Source organism: Nicotiana attenuata, chromosome 8 (genome assembly GCF_001879085.1).
Source record: "Nicotiana attenuata strain UT chromosome 8, NIATTr2, whole genome shotgun sequence".
Taxonomy (NCBI): Eukaryota; Viridiplantae; Streptophyta; class Magnoliopsida; order Solanales; family Solanaceae; genus Nicotiana; species Nicotiana attenuata.
In genome coordinates, this window is record NC_031996.1 from 38,132,158 (window position 1) to 38,138,544 (window position 6,387).

At 44.8% G+C, this 6,387-nt stretch overlaps 1 pseudogene; it reads left to right on the plus strand.

Annotated features, from left to right (window-relative positions):
- LOC109231286 overlaps positions 1–4,225 on the plus strand; it is a 5,698-nt pseudogene extending 1,473 nt beyond the window's left edge.

The window sequence follows — 6,387 nt, forward strand, 5'->3', positions numbered from 1 at the left end:
AGGCGAGCTTGAGGCGTTTGGAAGTGAAGAGCGAAGCAACACCGGCCGGAACGTGCAAGAGTTGGCAATAGTTGACCTCGGGCGCATCAAAGCTTACTTCCAGGTTTTTTTTTCACCGGGAGTTGGTACCTCCTGGTCTCTTGTTTACTCTGTACACCTTTTTACATATTCTAGCTAGCATCCTGTGTGTGGTTTACTCTATCGCTATCTAGCTAGCACCCTTTTTCGTATTCTGCTAAACTCCGTGTGTGCATCACTGTTTTCCATAGTCGTTTGGAGGGATAGTGGCCGCGGCGGGGAATGGTGGGGTAAGGTCATGTCCTCGGGGGGCGGGGTGGTGGTGGGGGTGAGCAGGGGGGCAGGGAGCGGCTTTGTGGGTGGGGCGGGAGGCAAGGGTGGGAAGGGGATAGCGGGCGCTCATAGATTGAGGATCAGGTCGTGGAACATAGGCACCCTGACGGGTAAGTCCATTGAGTTGGCGAAGATTCTTCAGAAAAGGAGGGTCAGCATAGCTTGTGTGCAGGAGACTAGGTGGAAAGGGTCGAAGGCGAGGAATGTAGACGGGTTTAAGCTGTGGTATTCTGGGGTCGTGAGGGGTAAGAATGGAGTGGGTATCTTGGTGGATAGGGATCTTAGGGAGTCCGTGGTGGAGGTTAGGCGAGTGAACGATAGGTTAATGTCTATTAAGTTGGTTATTGGTGGTTGCGTCCTCAATGTCATCAGCGCTTACGCGCCGCAAGCAGGCCTAGACGAGGAGGTTAAGAGGCGCTTTTGGGAGGGCTTAGACGAGTTGGTGAGTAGTATTCCCCAATCTGAGAAGTTAGTTATTGGAGGGGATTTTAATGGTCATATTGGGGCAGATGCTGGTGGTTATGGTGAGGTGCATGGTGGCTTTGGCCTTGGGGTTAGGAACGGAGGAGGCACGCACGAGACCTGCTTAACGAGGAGGGGGATCGAGACGTAGAGCTAGGGGAGTTGGGGAATTCAGAGTGTCATAGAGACCTTGGGTACTGCAGGCGCATTAGGGTGGATGAGGTCGTGGGGGCTTTGCGTAGGATGAGTAGGGGTCGAGCGACCGGGCCAGACGAAATCCCGGTGGAGTTCTGGAAATGCATAGGTAGGTCAGGAGTAGGGTGGCTGTCCATGTTGTTCAATGTGATCTTCAGGACTAAGAGGATGCCGGAGGAGTGGAGGTGGAGTACAGTGGTGTCGTGTATAAGAACAAAGGGGATATCCAGTGTTGTAACAACTATAGGGGTATCAAATTACTAAGCCACACCATGAAAGTCTGGGAGCGGGTGGTTGAGGCGAGGGTGAGGGAGATGACGTCTATATCCGTGAACCAGTTCGGTTTCATGCCGGGCCGCTCCACTATAGAAGCTATCCATCTTGTCAGGAGATTGGTGGAACACTTCAGGGATAAGAAGAAGGACCTGCACATGGTGTTTATCAACTTGGAGAAGGCGTACGACAAGGTCCCAAGGGAGGTGCTATGGAGGTGTCTGGAGGCGAAGAGCGTGCCGGAAGCCTACATCAGAGTGATCAAGGACATGTACGATGGAGCTAAGACTAGGGTTAGGACGGTGGGTGGCGACTCGGACTATTTCCCGGTGGTAATGGGGCTTCATCAAGGATCTGCACTTAGCCCTCTCTTATTTGCTTTGGTGATGGATGCTATAACACGCCATATTCAAGGGGATGTGCCATGGTGTATGCTATTTGCTGATGACATAGTCCTGATAGACGAGACGAGGGTCGGTGTTAACGAGAGGTTGGAGGTCTGGAGACAGACTCTCGAATCCAAGGGTTTCAAACTAAGCAGGGCTAAGACAGAGTACCTGGAGTGCAAGTTTAGCGCCGAGCGAAGTAGGCAGGGACGTCAAGCTTGGATCTCAGGTCATCGCCAAGAGGGACAGTTTCAGATATCTTGGGTCGGTGATTCAGGGGGACGGAGAGATCGACGGGGATGTTACTCACCGTATAGGGGCGGGGTGGTCGAAATGGAGGCTTGCATCAGGAGTCTTGTGTGATAAGAAAGTGCCACAGAAACTCAAGGGGAAGTTTTATAGAGCTGTGGTTAGACCTGCCATGTTGTATGGGGCTGAGTGCTGGCCGGTGAAGAACTCCCATGTCCAGAGAATGGAGGTTGAGGAGATGAGGATGCTCAGGTGGATGTGCGGGCTAACCAGGTTAGATAGGATTAGGAATGAAGTTATTCGGGAGAAGGTGGGGGTGGCCCCAGTAGATGAGAAGATGCGGGAAGCGAGGCTCAGGTGGTACGGGCATGTGCGGAGGAGAAGCCCCGATGCCCCGGTGAGGAGTTGTGAGCGGCTGGCGGTGGTTGGCGCGAGTCGAGGCAGAGGGAGGCCCAAAAGGTATTGGGGAGAGGTGATTAGGCAGGACATGGCTAGAATGCGGATTTCCGAGGAGATGACCCTTGATAGGAAAGTCTGGAGGTCTAGTATCAAGGTTGCAGGATAGGGGCTTCTAGAATTTTTCGTACTTCTGTCCCGGGGCTGGGGGGGGGGGGGGTTTGGTAGGGCTCTCCATAGATGATCTGTGTATTGTATTGTGTCCCCTTATGGTAGTTACTGGTCGATATATATGCATGCCATTTATTTATGGTTTATGTTTAGATAATTATTTATGTGATCTCTGCTGGAGTTACTAATGCTCTTTTGCTTTTTGTTTTTTGTTTTTGTTTTCCTTTTCCTTTTCCTGAGCCGAGGGTCGATTGGAAACAGCCTCTCTGCCCTTTCGGGTAGGGGTAAGGCCTGTGTACGTATTACCCTCCCCAGACCCCACCTTGTGGGACTATACTGGGTAGTTGTTGTTGTTGTTGTTGTTGACTTCTCAACAGAAGTTATATTAGGATTGCTGGAGGGAGAAAAAAATCTGTCAAATTTTTTGAGACAGACCGAGAGAGTAGTTATGTGGAAGCCTTGCTTTCCTTTTCTGCTTCAGTTTGCAGTAGCAAAGTGTCAAGAGATCTACTGAGTACTGACATCAATCTACTTCTTTCTAGACTCGTGTTTCTCCTAACTGTTTTGGCGTCTCTTTTAGTTTTGAATAACGGCCAATACCAAAAATGAGTCCTTAGACAAAGCTTGCACTTCCCACTTACTTACAAAGAAAAAAAAACTGCATTTGCTCTCTTTTTTCCTCCCTCTCCAAATCAATCTCCTTTTTCTGGTTGTCTAGATACTCCTTCTAGTGCTTTTCTCCTTTGTCTACACATTCGCTCTTCTCGGAAAGTCTGGACTCCTAGCCTTCCCTTTACTTTCTGCAGATGGGCGATTCAATATATTCACAGATGGAAGGCGTTATTTTTACAGGCAAAATTGGAGCAGATGTTAATCTGCCTGGGAGTTTCCAGGTTCAACTGCCTGACCTAGTGTGGGCTTGAAAACATCGTTTTTAGGACAGAATCTCTCTGTAATATGATTTGAATATATACTTTGAAGCTGGAAGAGCGTTTAGGGGGAAAAAAAGGAGGGGCCATGCAACTAAGCCAACAGGCTCATGAGTTAAACAGTTCTTTATATTTGAATATCTGTTGAATCAGAACCACTTGTCGCGTTTTAGTGTTAGGAGGACCTTAATTGTTCTTAATGCAAAGTAGGGTCGATTTCAATAGCTGCTACTTATATAACGTGCGCCTTGTGTTATTGAAGATTTTCTGGTCTTGATCAATTGCTTGATTGAACGGTTGAGTATTTTCAGGAGGTTGCTATAAATGAATATTTTAAGCCTTTAGACCAGCAAGCAGAGGAAGTAATGAAAATGCAGCTTAAGGGAGATGAAAGGAGAAAAGATGAGCTGATGGAGGCCATGCAAAGGCAAGCACTTCTTGAGATGGCTAACGCAGAGAAACTAAAAAATATGCAAATCCAGGGCACGAACAAAAATGTCCAAGAGAAAACATCCACAGAGAAAGAAGTAAGATAAATTTTGTAGAGCATTAGGTTCGTGAATTGGTACTTTAAGAGTTCATATAATTTTGCTTCTCAGAAAATCATTATTTTGGCAATGCAAGAAAGAGGAATCTGGTCCTGTCCTAATCATCTGATGAATTTGTAACAAATAAGAAGAAATAGGAATCGTCCTCGTTCATTCAATAACACATGCCAATTTTGTAGTATGGTTTACATTCTTCCCTGCAGGACGTTTTCTGTTCCCTGCAATAAGGTGTTCTGTTCCTGTAAAACCATCCCGAGTTCTGCTTTATCTTGGTCAGATGATTAGTTTCATTCTGAGAATTGTTAGTTTCTTCTATTTGAAATCTCCTCGGTTGAAGGCCCTTTTATGTTAAAAGATTCATCATTATGTTTCTATTTGGCATATGTTCAATGTGAACAATTGATTAACTTTTATCTTAAAGATTTCGAGTCATCATCTCGGATTCTTTTGGAGCTAGAATTTGATGCAAACACCAGCCTTTTAGTTTGTCATTTTCAATCTGTTGAATCCCTTTTTTTTTTTTTCCTCATGGTACAAGGCAAAGAACAAATGTGATAAATGCAAATATCAGATGCCAAATAAAGAAGGAAACTTCGAAAGATTTTGGGATCAATCAGTATTCTAGCAACCCTACATAACTTATGGGAACTCCAAAAACGTAGGACAAAAGAGTCTTGCATTAGGCAACTAGGTTAGTTGCCCAAATGAGTCAAATTGGCACTGCTAGGCATAGACTGTCACTTTGTTTCAAATTAGGTTTCCTTTGAATCTAGTGATGTCCACATAATCAAGGGTCCAAGTTGCGTTTAAAGAGAACCTCAGTTGTTAAATACAAGAAAGGTGTTTTAAGAAGGGCAAATTTTGACAAAGCAAAAGGAAAGAAAAAAGAATGAAAAAGAAGTAAGACACTGCTATACAGGTTTAAGAAGTTTTCTTTCAAACATGGGCTTGCCTTGGAAAGGGAACTTGGGAAAATTTTGGATAGTAACTTTCTTTGTTTAGTTCCTTTACAAGTACATATCATAATTAAGATTTTGTCTTTCTCTGTGTGTGTGTAGGGCGACCGGGGCGGGGGGGGGGGGGTGGGAGGGGCGGAGAAAGATTATTTACTCTAAACAAAGACTCATGATCCCAAAAATTTGTAACTTCTACATTTCCCACATAACTATGAACAACAAAAACAAAGAGCTCCAAGAATAGTATACCATTTCCCACAAAAAAAAAAAAAAGGATTAAGTGCATAGGATAGATCTCAACAATATAATTAAGTAATAGCGGCCAAATCACCCCAAATACAGTTCCATTGAATTTTCTCCTTTATTGTCTTTCCACGTTGGCGGTAAAGGTTCCCTAACAAAAGCATCTTTATATCCGGAGCTTAAATTCGAAATCTCTATATCACTTTACTACCACCCTTATCGGTGTCCTCCTTATTGTCAAACGTAGGGCTTTCTTGGTTGTCTCATGTCATCACTAAGAAACAAAAAACATAAGTTTTATAGAGTTGTGGTTAGACCGGCCATGTTGTATGGGGCAGAGTGTTGGCCGGTTAAGAACTCTCATATACAGAAGATGAAGGTAGCAGAGATGAGGATATTGTGGATGTGCGGGCACACTAGGATGGATAAGATTATGAATGAAGATATTCAGGAGAAGGTGGGCGTGATCCCTGTGGATGACAAGATCGGGAAGCGAGGCTCAGATGGTTCGAGCACGTGCGGAGAAGCCTTGATGCTCTGGTAAGGAGGTGTGAGCAGTTGGCTTTGATGGGTACGAGAACAGGTAGAGGGCGGCCTAAGAAGTATTGGGGAGAGGTGATCAGGCAGGACATGGCATGATTTCAGATTTCTGAGGACATGACCCTTGATAGGAAGGTCTGGAGGTCGAGCATTAGGGTTGTAGGCTAGGGGGAAGTCGAGCTTTTTATACTTTATACCGGGGTTGAGCCGGATTTGATAGGGTTGATCTTAGACGGCTTGTGGTTAATGTAGAGTCCACGCTATCTTTTCTGTTTTTCATAGCCCCGGGCCTTAATTGTTGGTTATTGTTATTTTTTATTTTTTGGTAACAATGTGAATATTGCCATTAACAAACCAAATTAATACACTTATAGAGCACTTATTTCCATAGCCACCTTCTAGGAAGGGTACTCCTAACAATACGCCTCCAACAGCAGCTAGTTACAATTATGCAAAACTGTAATTCAACTAAGTATTCTATGTAAAAACTCTCTACTCCTATGTGCTTTTTTTGACAATCTAAGTACTTTTATCCTCTGTACAATTTCTCACTAGGTCTGGTAGGTCATGGCTCCCAAAACAGCTGTTATCACCTCATTTTTGAATGTTTTCCAGTGCTTCCTCTTGATACATTTTGATACATGTTTCATCTCTCCAGCGGGGAGTTGAACTTCGGTCCATTGAATGT